This window comes from Carassius carassius, chromosome 1, assembly GCF_963082965.1.
Source record: "Carassius carassius chromosome 1, fCarCar2.1, whole genome shotgun sequence".
Classification (NCBI taxonomy): Eukaryota; Metazoa; Chordata; class Actinopteri; order Cypriniformes; family Cyprinidae; genus Carassius; species Carassius carassius.
Genome location: NC_081755.1, coordinates 18,982,605 through 18,999,702, shown reverse-complemented (window position 1 = coordinate 18,999,702; position 17,098 = coordinate 18,982,605). Strand labels below are relative to the sequence as shown.

At 34.9% G+C, this 17,098-nt stretch overlaps 1 protein-coding gene across 3 annotated transcripts in view; it reads left to right on the top strand.

The window, feature by feature from the left end:
• The window catches only part of LOC132140709 (NACHT, LRR and PYD domains-containing protein 12-like), a 538,723-nt gene that overhangs the window by 397,366 nt on the left and 124,259 nt on the right, over positions 1–17,098 (top strand). The window lies entirely within an intron of this gene.

Genomic DNA, 17,098 nt, shown 5'->3' with positions numbered 1-17,098 from the left:
CATCTATAATTATTCTGTGAGATAACACCTGTTTGTTCCACATGTCCATCCTCTCTCTCTGTGCGAGCCACGATGAAAAGTGTTGTGAGATGTTCAGTGGATGAGCTCTGTATGATTCACAGCACGTTTGGTGCTAACAATGCAAGATGCCCTGATTGAACACTCATGAGAATAAAAGTGCTAGGGCTTGGGAAATAAAACAAAAGCCCATGTATGGGTCCTGTCTAATCAATGGAGACTACAAAAATGGATGTGTACTCCTTGTGTAATGCACTTGTCTTGGTATATATTTTAATTTAATACTATTCACAAGTAAAAAAAAAAAAAATATATATATATATATATATATATATATACATATATATATATATATATATATATATATATATATATATATATATATATATATATACATTGCATAACAAGCACTCAGTACAGGGAGCAGTGTTCGTTTCGAATGCGTTACACATTGTTATAAGGATTTCTACCCTATCAAACCTCTTACCTTTCATGAAGAGCATGAATCTAGCTTGGACTACTGGAATATAATGCTCTTTTTAAATGCTTCGATCTGCATTCATTTCAATTGTCAGCTTACACTCAAGAGTGATTTTCTCTGTTCTTCTAAATTGCAAATGTATTCACTCATGACCCTGTACAATTACACTCGCCTACTGAAGTGGCCTGTATTCTTGCTGTATGTATTTGAAAAGTCATTTGTATTCATAGCAGAATCTGTACCGAAGCTCTTCTCAGCACATCTCATGAGACTCAGTGGATTTCCTGACAGTGTTTGGCTTATGATGCTTTCGGAGCAGTGCATACACTTTTAAATGCATCGATGGAGCCATACATACATGAAAATTAAGGAATTATTATTTGAAGTAATAAAATTTCAAATTTGAAAGGAGATAATCATAAAAAAAAAACATAAGAGCATCTTCCAATTTCAGTAAAAGCAAAAATGTGGTATAGAATTTGATATAAGTCCCAATTAAATACGAATGGGGAAATGCAAATGTGCCTACATTATGATGAAAAATTTGCATTTAAAAATAAATATGCATCAAATATATCAAATAATGCTATATGTTTAAAAAGCTCAGTTTAAAATCTCACAGTAAGTAACATAAAAGACAAAACATAACTTGTCGTAAATTCAAGTAATAGTTAATATAAATATTTGCAGAATGATTTTTCCATCCAAGCAACTACAGCAGCAAAAATATCAAATTGTTCCTGGGCAATAATGTAGCAAACTCATGTCCTGTTGACCTGAAAATCAGTCAAAAAATTGTGCTATTAAAAATGCCTGTCTCTGCAGACCTTTCTGATCCAGGTTGGTCCCCTTTCCTTCCATTTATTGAAGTGTCTAGCATCACTACAATACTGCAATACAACAATTACCCAAGCAAGGCATTGTGGGGGCTGAGGTAACTCTTTGTGATGGATATCACTTGATCATTCTGTTCAGGGACACGAGCACTCACATACAAATTATTTGAAATCTTTGCGCTTTTTACATCTGCCTGGTTTATTTGCACATTTATGGACATTCATATCCATGTCCTCCAGCATGTTTTAGGAATGAGCCATAGAGAATGTTGTGCTTCAATGAAAGCAATAAATTCAGACTATACAGTTACAATTAAAATTCAAGACAGTTTGGAATCTTACATTCTGAATGCTGAATCTTGAATTTTATAAACTGACACAATTTATAATTTTATAGTCAGAACAAATAAACGTTATATCTGACATGACAACTCTCTGAAGGATTGGCATGGTAATGTAAATGAAAATGTTAAAATATTCGGTCTTTGGCAGAATAGATCTGGTACTCTGCGGCTGGGGAAAGTAAGTACAGAGAATTGCTACTGCCAATACTTACATTACATGCTGCTGTGAGCATGAAAGAAATATTGCTGCAGAAAATATAACATTCATGAAATTATCACATATGGCATACATGAATCACCTAGTAGCAGACCTATGCAGGTGGAGCTGGGGCAGGTTGAGGGTTTCTTAACACTCAAACTGCCAGAGGTTGCTGTATACTTACATGTAAAACCGTCAGTGGGTAAATTTGACCCACTTACATTTCACCTGTATTTATATGGCTATAGAACATATTATTTCACTTTATTATGCCACTGTCTTCACAAAGAAGTGTCTAGAGTCATGAAATGATTATGTCTAGTCATCAACTATATTTTTATCCTGTTGTTTTATGTTCAATACTTTTTAATGCAGGCTACACAAATCCATAATGGTCAGTAGCCTAAGCTAAATATGTATTTATTTGTTTACTTATATAATTTAAGAGAACAACACCAATAAACTTGGGTAATCAAAAACAAAGTTTTATTCATTACATCAGATCAGATTTTTATTTATTTATTTCTTCAGCAAATGGCCAGACTAGAATATCAGCACAGTGCGAACAATAAACCATATGGCAAGACAAAAATTAAATAATTAAACCAAAGTTTGACCAATTAGAGTAATGTTAAAGGGTATATTAAAATTATGTCATCAATAACTCACCCTCATGTTGTTCCAGACCTCCGTTCATCTTCAGAACACAGTTTAAGATATTTTAGATTTAGTCCGAGAGCTCTCAGTCCCTCCATTGAAACTGTGTGTACGGTATACTGTCCATGTCCAGAAAGGTAAGAAAAACATCATCAAAGTAGTCCAGGTGACATCAGAGGGTCAGTTAGAATTTTTTGAAGCATCGAAAATAAATTTTTGTCCAAAAATATCAAAAACTATGACTTTATTCAGCATTGTCTTCTCTTCCGGGTCTGTTGTGAGCGCATTCACTGCAGTGTAGTGATATCCAGTTCGCGAACGAATCATTCGATGTAACTGGATCTTCTTGAACCAGTTCATCAAATCGAACTGAATCGTTTGAAATGGTTCGCATCTCCAGTTCGCATTAATCCACAAATGACTTGAGCTGTTAACTTTTTTAATGTGGCTGACACTCCCTCTGAGTTCAAACCAACCAATATCCCGGAGTAATGCATGCACTCAAACAGTACACTGACTGAACTGCTGTGAAGAGAGAACTGAAGATGAACACCGAGCCGAGCCAGATAACGAACGAACAATTAATGACATAATTTTAATATTTGGGTGAACTAACCCTTTAAGCTAAAATGTGTGATGTTTTAGTATGATAGAAAATATGATATGATAGTAAATATGATATCTGGATCACTGTCAGATGCTAAGCTGAACCAGGACGCAACTTACCATTAGACTCTCCATCACTCATGGCATTTAGTGTTTCTAATACCTACCTTCCATCAATTTTAGTCATTTTTACTTAATTTATGAAACTGATAACCACTAAATCAGTGAGTGAAAGACGTTGCCTATAAATTTACAATGTTAAAACATAAGCGGCAAGTAAATGACAGCGCGAAAATACATGCATTCAATAGTGAGTAAATTTGACGCACTGGCGCTTATAGGTATAAATCTAAGTATAGGTATTTTATCTAAGTACCATATTTTTCGGACTATAAGTCGCAGCTGAGTGTAAGTGAAGAATGACTAAGAATGACTAGAATGACTAAGAGACATGAACCAAGAGAAAACATTACCGTCTACAGCCGCGAGAGGGCGCTCTACGTCTTCAGTGTAGACTACAGGAGCACTGAGCAGTATAGAGCGCCCTCTCGCGGCTGTAGACGGTAATGTTTTCTCTTGGTTCATGTCTCTTAGTTCATTTCTCTTGGTTCATGTCAAATTAATTTTAATAAATAAGTCGCACCTGACTATAAGTCGCAGGACCAGCCAAACTATGAAAAAAGTGTGACTTAAAAAAACGGAAAATACGGTAATATTTAACAACATTTAATTGTTAATTACATCATTTTAGTAAAAGTCAATGACTGGGAGACTTGAATGTTTTATTTTAAATCTGCTATGTACATTTGAAAAACAGATTAAGTTAGACATATCGGACTGCACCATCTAGAGTTCCATGCCAGAACTCTGTATTTATTCATTCATTCTGTTATATATATATATATATATACATATGCCAACAATATTTCATTAAATGCACTATAATAATACCAATAATAATAAACTAGAGTATTTGCTTATAAGGGAAATAATAAAAAAAAATATTGATGTAAAATATTTCAGTAAACTTCAAAGTGTCATTCTTTGTAAATAATTGTGAAATTTACAGGCAATTTCTGAGTAATTCTTCTCAATGTGTGACACTAATCAATCAATAATAGATAATCTTATATATATATATATATATATATATATATATATATATATATATATATATATATATATATATATATATATTACTTTGGTGATAATCGCCCTGCAACAGAGGGTTAAAAAGATGACTCTATACTGTTGTTGTCCTAGAATGACATTCTTTTGTTTCAGAGCAATTCCGTGTTTTGCTTTTTGATCAAACATTCAATGAGTATACATTTTTCTGGCTGCCCTGAAATAGATACGACATCTAGATCTTGGCACTATGTTATTAAATCTTAATTTATCATGAAAAAGCTTTGTCTTTGTTTGCTTCACATATTTCCTCTTCATTCTGTCAAGACAAGGCAGCAATCATTGTCTGTCGGGTGAACAGGTTTACTTTTCCCTCCCATATTGATCGACACACATCTGTGCTGACACACTTCAACCGACAAGGCCAATCTCAACCTTCCTATGTTCATTTAGTGCTTCCATGCGGATTTTAAACATAGTCGTGTGACCCTCTGGGTTTAGTGGTTAACGTTATTGATGGCATTGTAGCCCATTAATATGGCACATTAAACCAGCAAACACATCATAACCACATGGCCGCCTAAACCCAAACACACTGTCAGTATGGTTGACTACGCTGTGTTGACAGTGACGCAAATCGTACACATTTCGCCCTACAAGTGCAGGGTTTGTTATGATTCCATTAAACCCCATTGTATGCAGGTGAGTTTCTCGTGGTGTGTGTATATTTGTGTTCAGTACTTAGAACATTTTTCTGACCTATAGTTTTATGTATTTTTCAACAAAGTCACTATCGGACACTGACTGTTAACCTTTTATCTAATTATTGGCTAAATAGGTAGCCAACAGCCAAATGTTTTATTTACAACAATAATATAGAGTTCATGAAACCTGTTCATTTGAAATGCGATAAAAAAAATAAAAAAATTTTTTTAAATGTTTTCTGTTTGTATGCATTATTATTTAATTATTTTTATTCCGATTCTGACATCCAAAGGCACAACAATATTTTTTACTACTTCAAATTGAGTCTATTGAGTCAGGTGGTTGAAACATGTAGGGAAAATCTTTAAGAAATGAGACAGGGTTAATTTTGGATGTTTCATTTAATGCACATAAATGCAAACATTAAAAATACTTTTCATTTGATAATGTATAAGGACTTAAATAATACCTAGATATTATTATTTATTTATTTATTATTTATGCATTTAGCAGACGCTTCAAAGTGACTTCAGGCTAACAATTTTTACCTATCATGTGTTCCCTGGGAATCGAACCCACAACCTTGCGCTTGCTAACGCAATGCTCTAACAATTGAGCTACAGGAACAAATATTATAGATATTATACAGATATTATATTATATTATATATTAATACAGATATTATAACTAAAAGCAATACAAATGACTAATTGTCTGTACTGTATAATGTGAGTCAATCTATATTGCAATTGTGCACAATGTTATATAAATGATATCCAGCTCTTTTTGTTGGAAAGCTGTTATAGTTAGTCAGAATGCAAGTTAACATGGTGATATAATTTGATAAATTTGACTTATCATGTGCACTGCAAAAGCAATGTCCTTCAAATCTCCCAGTTTAATGGGTTATACAAAATTAAAATAATAAATTGGTAAACCTCTAGTGTCTGTGGCAGTCACTGCCCTGATAGTGTGAGTGTGAGGAGGGGAAATGATTTCTAGCACATCCTGTAATGAAATGATACAAAACATCATTGTAAAATATATAAATAAATAAAAATGTCCTGATTTCTTCCTCAGAATGACACTTTGATTTCATTGCATGTGTGTAGTGTTGTGTTGTTACTTACATTTGCCTTATTTCTTGATGTGTCCTCATGGGTCACCATAGAGAAGGAACTAAACAAAGCCATTAAGACAGATAGGGGCCAAATATGGCAGTTCACTTGAACTGGATCATTGCACTCACCTCTAACCCAAATCAAAGAAAACACAGAGCATAATTGGTACACCATAGTTGCATAATGCTCTTCCTGTCAAACCCATATGTCCTTTTTAGTAAGAGGTAATCTAAGCCACTGCAGTACTTTAAGTACCACATTAAATGTGCAGAGTAGGTAATGAAGATCTGCTTTAAAAAATAAAATATAAAATTCCACTAAGAGTCAACATGAAATCAAAATCCACACTGCTTTCAATATTCGTTCCTGATCTTACTGTATGTGATTCATCAGTGGAGGCTTTTCTAAAAAAAACTAATTAATAAGTTGCAATCATTCATCAAAATGTTATTTTAGCACCTCTCTAACTGACTTTTTTTTAGTATGAATGGCCAATCAATCCCACATAATAAATAAAAAAAGTCAAGCCATGTCCTACATTTTTTCTCATTCAATAACAGTTAAATATGTGTTTTGTGTTGATTTCAAACAAGAGCATTTATATGAATGAGCATTAATTGAATGTGTGGTTTGCAATAGTTTGTTTACTGGAAATGTACACTTCCATTGAATATACTTAATGAATAAATGCAATAAATGTATTACAAAAATATGACGTATGTACTTGCAGCATATACTTTATATCCTAAAAAAGACCCACTATGAGTCGTTGAAAAGTGTTATGTACAGCTGAGAAAGCATATTCAAATGAAACCCTGGAACAGGTGACTTGCCAATCTTCTAAAGCTGCAATTCTTTATATGATATTCTATTATACACACAGTTATATTCACTGGATTATTCAACACAGACCACCAGATTTGAGACATACATTGCTGTTTGACCTCCAGAGGCAAAGTTTGCTCTAAACTATCCAGGATAAACAACATGGAGAGAGCTAGCAGTGAAGGACAGCCTGTGAACTTCAAGATTCAAAGCCTACACTGAAGCAGATATCTCTGCAGCCAAAGGGAGTGTGATAGCATCTCATGATTATTCATGAGAAGGAGATAACACTGGCATATTTACAGTGCAGTCTTGTTTACTCGTTTGAGTTTCGAGTCAAATCCATCCACAGGGTTGGTTGCTATTCCCGTAGCATTCAGCTATCAATACATCCTACAGGCTATGTACTCAAACCTCGCCATAGCTGCACTTCTAATAGCAGCCCTGCTGTCTCTAAGCCTTTCATGATTAGAGCCAAGCTGACGAGACCAGGTTTGTGATGATCCACAAAGGCCGATTCAATCCTCCCAACAAAACTACCATTTCAGAGAACCTGGTACTTTCAAACTCGTGTTTGATTCATGAAGCGAGACTCTCACAGAATATCAAGTGACAGTGAGTGTGTGAATTTAACATTTACTTTAATATTACATCAATATCAGGAGTGTGTTTCCCAAAAGCATCACTTGCCAACAGTTGTTGTTCAACAATCTGGTGTTTCCTGAATCCACAGTTGAAATTAACATTTGCAAACAATATCATAAAAATATGGATGGATGTACAGCTCTCAACCTGTGGTTAGAAGCATAGTTTATCGTTAGTATGACATGTATGGAAAATGTACATCCAGCTGGTTGTTATTGCAGAAAAAAGCCTGGCAGGCTTTATCAGCAACACAACGCGAAGATTTGAGATTTTCATGTCAAAACATCACAATTTAGAAGTAATAAGCATTTTTCTGTCCTGTTTTTAACCTCCCTCATCAGAACGCTCTGTTTGAATAGTCATGACAGATTGCAGACTCGGAAGTAAAAGCCCACTGCTATGATGGCTAACAGTTTGTATGTTTGAGTCAACGTCCCTCACAGATAGATGCGTGCCGTCATTTAGGTTAAAAATGCATAAATACTCAGTACATATCAAATCATCTGTAATAACGGACAAAGCAAGAGTGATCATGTAATAAAAAGTCGTTCTGAAAATCCTGTGTCGAATTCTTGTTGTTGTAAATAAATCCGCAACAAAATAAAATGAACAAAGGACAGAGTTCTTACTGATGCTGTCAGGGATGAAGGGGATGAGGTGAGGACGCAGTAGTGCAGAGTATTGGGCTTTTATTAATAAAATAAAACAACAACAAAAACTACCCCGTGGGGGACAAACAGGCTGGCATAACAAGGCAAGGCAAGGCAGGATAAGGACACAACCAGGGGCGCATTTCCTGTACAATTACCTAACTCGCTGATTAACCACCATAGTACGATGCATTGTTGTTGAAACGAACTAGCCAGTCACTACTGTTTCCCGAACACGGTCGCATCTCCGTCGTTTAAACTACATTAGTTCAACAGCATAAGGCCATTGTTAATGAAGTCACACACATGTGGTGGGGGAATAAATGCTATTTAACCGATTAGACATCTCTAAGATGCTGCTATATTGAACATGGCACCTGATGACTAATTTAGTATTTTTTGTTCCTTGTCATTTTGCTTTATTTGATGTTTGTTTCATCGCAGGTTACCTCTTACGTCATACTCCGGGGTTCCCTGTAAGGGTTTATGTAGCTACATCCGCACTTCTCAAAAACGGCGCTTTTAGAGAACTGAGATGATGACATCACTGAATTCAGTGATGAACTGCCCTTAACTGTCATTTGCATTATTGACACACTGTTTTCCAAATTAATGTTTTTCAGTTGCTTTGACACAATCTTTTTTGTTTAAAGCACTATATAAATAAAGGTGACTTGACTTGACTAGAAGATGCGCAAAAATACATAGATTTAAATGCATTTATATTTAGACAGAATGGAATATATAGATTGCACTGCATGTTACCTTGCTTTTATTGTGCTGATATTTATTTAAGCCCATATAGCTAATATTTCTAACAAGAAACTATGCTTCTAGCCACAGCTCAAGAGCTATAGTTCCAAGAAACACTACAAGGATGCAACAGCAATTGCGAATTTATCTGTTACGCTACAGACAAGACCCTGATACCAGAACAAACATTTAGATATGCTGAGATTAGAAGATTTCGAAAGGTTTCTAGCGAGGTCTGTGAATAGACTAAATGTGACCAAGCACACTTTATACCCTGCAAATGGCAGACCTTGTCTTCTGAAGGCTTATTCAAGTACACCAACAAACAGCAGCGGTTGTTTGGTTCGGTAAGATCAGTGTGCTAACTCTGTTGCCATTTGTTGGTGTTTGTTTTTACAGACTGAACATGTTCAGTCATGGTTGTCGGGTCATGATGAAATGTTTGAGCAATCTGGTATGATTTTCAACTCCAATAAACCCTGGAGTAATCTGACTTGATCACCATCTGTTGCCATAACAGTGAGGGTGTCATTTAACATTTACAAGGCAGGACCAAAATTCTTATATATGCTGTATATAATGTTTATAACTAATTTTAGAAGGTATCTCTGTATCATTTATTGATATTGCCTAACAGTTTAATCCAGGTTTTTTAGTTCAGTCTTATAATTCTGAAGCAAAGTGTATGTGTTGTTCATTGTATTGCACACAATGCATTTTTAAGGCTTGCATGGAATCAGAAACAGATCAATAACAAAAAATTTTGCCCATGCAGTGCAAAGGGCCCTTAAGAGCTTGTCACACAGCTCAGTCTCATTTGACAATGCCAATGCCCTGTGGTGTGAGTCTTAATATACAATCTGAAGGACAACTGGGTAGAAAAACAGTACAATTTTAACCATAGACATGAAATTCAAGTCAGAATCTTACATAACTGTCAATGTGGTGATTCATATAAATGAATATGAATCATACCTAAGTACTCCCAAGAATGTTTCACTATACACATCTTCAGGTTTTCTGTCATTTTATAAAACCATTCTGCATGTTCAGCTATACCAATTACACATTACTAAAATCAAATGCAGTACTCTCTCTCTCTCTCTCTCTCTCTCTCTCTCTCTCTCTCTCTCAGACACATACACACACACACACACACATTCAACACATTTCACTCTTAAATCCAATGAAAAACAATGTCACAAAGCAAAGAATGTTTGCTAAATATAGGCTTGATTTTCTAGAAGCAAAATATAAATTGTTCTCAAGTGTGTTTATGAGATTCACCCACATACAGAAAAGTAAAAAAGTGAAATTTCCAAATAATTTTCTTATATAAACCTGTCAGAGAAGGAAGGTTATGCATCTGATGATATTTCCATACTAAACTCCAGAGGACATATGGTTTATATAGTCAGTATAAAGGATCGTATAGCAGTGAAACATGCCAGGAGTATTTTTTCTAATAAATGGTTCTTGGATGTCAAAACCTGTTCATGTCATTTGATGAAATAAGAAATATTTGATATGACATCCTCGGCCCTTGAGGCTAAAATGACCCTAACCGAAAGGTTACCATCAACTCTTGAATAGTATGACTTGACCTCTCCATGACACAGTTATTCCAGCTAATACATTTTACAATATAAGGCTTTAGATAAACAAATTAATTTTTTTAGCAATCAAGATTGGACTTCATTCACCCTCATTTCCTTATATAGGAGATGAAACAAGAAGCAAGGAATGTTCTGATTTAAATAATAAAACGCACCCTATTGATGGCACCTCAATTACCACTGAAATTATTTTTACAGTACATATTTATGGTAATGAACAGAACATGAAGGTAAACCAGGTCAGTGTTCCAGAGGTCTTTCTTAAGTTTATGCTTTATGAATTGTCAAGCCTCTTATGTCTCTGAGCATTTGGGAAATGGCAAAACAATACAAAATAAAATACACCTAAATATGTTTCAGCCTTTTGAAAATATGCACTGAAATGGCTTAGAATAGAGTTTCTCAATCTTTTTGACTGCAAGGAACCTTAGTCACACCTGTATAAATATTTAACTATAAAGACATTAGTGGTTTAAGCGTATCTTAATTGTCTTTTCTTGTTTTTTTTTTTGTTTTTTTTTGTCATTGAAGCCATTTTGAGGCTTGCTTATTGTTTAGAATCCCTCTTTTTCAGAGCACAGTACATTAAAAATGGCCAATTTTTTTTAGCACAATCCAACTTAAACAAGCAACTCTCTTGGCCTCCTGGGTTATGCTTGTTTTCAGTACGGCTTTTCCATAATGTTGCTGAACTGTACTTACTGTGAAGAATATACTGATAAACCATTAAAAAAAATACACATACAAAGAAAAATAAAAATAAACAATGCATTAAACATGATTAAGCCTATCCTTAAAATGTGGTTTTATAAATCAAAAATTATATTTAAAAGGGACATGTTACAGCATAATTGTGTTAAACAGAAAGAAAACTACAGAGAAATTGAGATCATTGAACCCATTAATTATATATAGGTGATGATATGCAAACTAGCTAATGATAACATTTAAACATTTCATTTAAAACTTCATTCTGCATTCCCTATTAAATACATGAAAATCTATCCAAAAGTTTGAAAGTAAATTATATCAGTAAGTTGTTTGGAAGCAAATGTTTCCTGAGAAATAGCGACCCAGATATAGACTCATTTCTACTTTAATTTTTTCAAAGGGAAACACTTTGAAAGATATACTTCACAATGAATTTTAGATGTCCCGAGGAAAACAACAAAAGGAGCCCAGAGTAAAAGTGAAAAAAAAGTCTGAGTGCAGTCCTATTACTCCTGCATAAAGAATGAGTCGGCAAAGTCTCTCTTTCCTCTACTTTTCTATTTCAGGCTCAGAGACGTCAATAGAAGGTCTTTCAAGTCCACATAACACTGTAGCCTTCTTATCATTTGTGGTTTCAGACCAAAAACTCCTGAATGATACAAATCCAATTAGACCGCATGCCTTCGGAGCTTCTGAAACTAGGTCATTGGTAAGGAAGTTCTCGTGTGCAAATAAAAGAGTTCTCACATTAACATTTTGGATGAGTCATATGGGTCAGTGCCTGGCTGGCGGAGCAGCCCAATGGACCCAGAAAACGAGCCTCTCATCTTTGAGTGTTTCTGCCTATGAGGCAGATGATGAACTGCTTCATCACAGTGAGAACGATGATGCACACAGTGTTCTCATTACAACAAATAATTGTCAGTCAATTCTCTGCACCCACAGTTGCATGGTTTGCTGATATGTGCAGTCCTGAGGGCATTGTTTTAGAGTTCAGGGACTTCCGAGTCCCTCAAGAGCCTGCCACCTATTAGTAAAGTTAGGTCCAGTCTCATACAATATAGTATACTCACACAAAGTAAATAGAAAACTGTCATGGGACCCTTACAAAATGAACTAATATGTACACTTCAGGGATTAATATGTACTTATAAGGTTAAATATGTATCTTTTTAATGCCTCAGGGTTCTTGCTTCAGTGACAGCTTTGAACCCTTTTTCTAATAGTAGTATATAGTTATGTGTTTGAGGAAACAAAACCCACAAACAAGACTGCAAAGTCTAGGTCAATTCCCATTATTTACAGAAATACATTTTTAAAAAGATGAGAGAGGTTTGTAAAACAAACTTTGACGTTGGCTTGTCAAAGCCTTTTGAAAAGATTGAAAAGCTTGAAGATGTTATTAAAATGTTATTATGTTCTAGCGCATTGCTGCAAGGTCTGGCTGAACATGCTGATAACTTGTTTTAATATATTGCTTGCATGAATTAGAACGTTTGGCCACACTTTATTTTAAGGTTCAATCCTCACTATTAACAAATCATTAACTATGATTTTGCCTCAATAAGCTCATTACTTGCTGCTTATTAATAGTTAGTAATAATGTGTTCGTGTGTGTGTGTGTGTGTGTGTGTGTGTGTGTGTGTGTGTGTGTGTGTGTGTGTGTGTGTGTGTGTGTGTGTGTGTGTGTGTGTGTGTGTGTGTGTGTGTGTGTGTGTGTGTGTGTGTGTGTGTGTGTGTGTATATATATATGTATATTGGGGGTGACCCCAAATAGTCGACAAATTGATGCTTTGATTCGAGGAGCCTGATTCGACTACCAATCTAACAGTCGAATATTCGCAGGGTGTTATTGATTATGCCATTTTGACTATATGGGGGAGCTCAAATGTCTGATTTCACATAGAAATTCAGTTTTTATTCAGTTAATATACAGCCTATTATGATAAAGCTATAAGAATCTGAAAAGAAAGAAGCTTCAAATTAATATTTTACAGTGAATAAATCCAACCGCCCCTATAGATTTATGTTTCACCTTCCATAATCCGTGACCGATGGATTATTGACGACAGGGATTTAAAACTTTACCAAGACTCAAACTGACACAGACAGAGACTGGATTTTTTCGAACAGGTGGGTACAAGTGATTTAAAAAAAATCTCAGCCGGTGTATGTATATCGTGGATATATTATTCACGTCAAGTCAACGGTTCATTTTAACACTACAGTGATATCTCTTCAGAACTCAGCGCGAGTAGGACAAACTACAATGCAGAATATTAATAATTATGACTGAGACTGTTATATACATACTATTATAATGAGAAGACCATTATACTAAAATGCTGTGAATTTTTAGAGTTTAGCTGCAGTGTTTCTGCACATTGTTTCGTGAAGAACGCGTCCACAAAAAAAAGTTTGCATTCAGTGCCCCGCAGATATGTTCATGTGCATTCGGCCCCTTTTTGCAAATAGCCTATAAATCTTAATATTAGCGTTATGTTGTATAAATAACAGGAATATTCTATATAAAATTATGAGTTGAATCCCATTTAATAAAAACTTGCTATCAAATGCGTCACTCTACTGGTCATTTTCAGCACACGGAGCTCAAACCAGAAATGCAGAACATTAACTGATAACGTTTTAATGTTATAATGAGAGCACTATTGTAAAAAATGAAAATAAACAGTAAATATTGTTCATTGTTAATATCCTATTATATGTATTTTGCTTATTTACACTTATAAAGAGTTGGCCTCTCATGCTAAAAATGACTGAAATCTCAAAAAAAAAACAAGATGGACACATGACAGAGTATTTACATGCCAAATACACTGCTTCAGGGTTAGCATAATTTCAGAAAGTTTTTCTCTCTCGAGTATGACCCTGTATATGACACCATAAAAGACAGAATTCCTGTTAAAAAGCTCTGCATGCTCTTGACACTTTAGCTCCACCCACAGAAGGGAAAGAGGGAAGCATTGAAAAGAGGGAAGCAGTACAGCTGAACAGCTTATTTTTATTAAAAAAATAAAGACTTTGGATATATGAAATGCAATACTACTCTATACTCAAGATTGCAATGAAATTGGCAGCTACTATGTGTATAATGGCACTTTTAACTTCACATCAGTGTTGCTTATGTGACACATTTTTGAACTGCTTGGTGAAGTCATTGAACTTTTTCTAAAGACCCTTCAAAAAACTGACTGACACTGCTGTGCTCTTAACCCACTATTTGAACATTCAGAATGCGTGTGCCTTTGAGCTGAATTGGCTACTTCTGCACACTAAAACACTTTTCGCAACTGCTCTATGATTGTCAACAGGATAATAAAATGCAGATGCAAGTGGGTGACACATCACAGCGATTTGTCTGGGTCAGATGTGTCATTTCAGCTGAAGCGGGTCTTTCAGCAACATCCACAGTCAGCATTGCTGATGGTAAAAATAAAAGATGTGGAACAGGAATATGATCTTTTGGAGAACCATATCCAGGCAACAAACAACCTTTGAAACATGAAACTACTCATATTTAACCCTGTACGCTGAAAGAAAATAAGTACATTGTGTCTTCTGGCATGCTTCATTTACTCTTTTATGTATGAAATGGATTAAAGAAAATATGGTTACACTTTATTTTAAGGTGTTACAGTGTAATCATACATTTAAGTATGGACTAATATTAATTAACTTCATGTCCTTATTATATGGTTAGGGTTAGGATAGGGGTTGGCTTATACTTGCATGTAATTTTGCATTAATTATTGTTATTATAATAGTAAGTATATGTAATGTGTAACAAGGACACCTTAAAATAAAGTGTTACCAAAATTCACATTACAATACAACCTGATACTTGTGAAACCAGGCAAGTAACATTTGAACCAACTATAGGCAACATATTGAATGTTTGTGATATATTCATGATGATTTTGCAGGCTTCAATGTGGTACTCTTTTTTTATGAAAACTTTATTTTTGAACATAAAAAAAAAACTTTTAATTGTTAAATTGTTAAACTGTTTAAGCAATCCACCGTGTATTAGAAAGTTCCATGTATTGCAATGTTTTAGTAGCAATATCTGTGCATAAAGATTTTATAATTTGGAGCATAATAATTGTGCATGCATAACATTGTTAAATCGTGATAATTTGCCTTTATTATGTTTAAGAAGATTTTAATATTTCACATAGTGAACAATGGGTTTTAGACATTCAGGAGATTAATTTACAGTATTTCAAGATATTTATGCTAGATTGGTTTCTCCAGCTCTGATTGGCCAGCTTGCTTTACATGCTTCACACACACACACACACACACACACACACACACAAATACACACACACACACACGCACACAAATACACATACACACACACACACACACACACACACACACCCCTCCGTGCAGCATATTATCCTTTTGTAGGTCTCTTCCTTACTCATCTAATGAGTAAATTGCTGTTTCATTATTCACAACATCTCTGAGTCATATATATTTAGACCGAGACCCATTTGAATTATTGATCCAAACTCCAAAACATATTTGCCTGTTTACTGTAAAAGCATCATTAAAATGCATATCATGTGCAAGCATGCACATTTCATATGCAAGATCACTTAAATTTGTGAATTGCCGCACTGCACATATGCTTCATGAACAGAAAATGAAACCTCATAACAAAATATCTGTTTTGTTGCTTTTGTGTTTTCTAAAAAAAAAAATAAACCATCATCATTTAAAAGTAAAGAATCTGTGTTTTCATCTGTATCAGCGTTATAGCCAATATAAGTACAACTGAGAGAAACAGCAGCGTGCTTGAGAAATACATTGGACAATATAGAGAAAATAGACCATTTTAACTCAATGGAGCTTATTATGTGATAGCACATGCTCTGAATTGAGCATTAATTAAAAGATTGTCAGTGGTATTCCAGCATCTGAGGCCGAGACACATGAAAGAACCGGCAGACGAGCACATCGGTGTTGGGGGTGGGGAGAGTAAACCAGTGAAATTACCTTATATGCTGCTCTTATCAGTTCTAATGCCAACTATTGATGCAGTGCTACTGTCTTTTCAAAATTTGTGTTTCACTGATTTGTGCTTTAACTGTGAAACTGTACAGTGTGCAAATTCACTAATGCATTTTTAAACATTTTCAGGAAAAACGTATATCATTTGCTTTAAATCCAAGCAACTGGAAAAAATATATATATAATAAATAAAACCTGCCTCAGTATCATAATGTGGTTTTTATTCTAAAACATAGCATGCATCCTAAACCGAATATTGTACATGACAGATTTGAAATGCTCTATGGGCAAAGAATGTACACTTCAAGAAGATTGCCTTCTCCTTGAAGGATACACTCTAGTGCATCAAAACAAGAATATTGAAAGCCAGAATGTGAAGAAAAACAACCATGATGCCAGAACAATGCAGCTCACTGATTGTAGTATGCTGTATAGATTAGCATATTGTTTTAATGACTGCTGCCATTTATGATACTTCAGGCAAAACCTGCTGCAATGAATTTACATACAATATCAATCAAGTATTTGCCATATAGTATCAGAAAATCTGATAAACTACTGCTGGACAGTACTTTGCAATGCGCATGCAAACACAAAAACTGGCAAAATGGGAATCCAAGATCTCGTTCTAAAACACATCTGACAGCTCTCCACTACATCACCTCTCCTTCAACAGCAAGTGCTTGTATCTCATCTGCATAGTGTCTTGCGATTGGCCAGTGGTTTTAACAACAGGAGATGCTGCTGCGAGCTGATTGGCTGA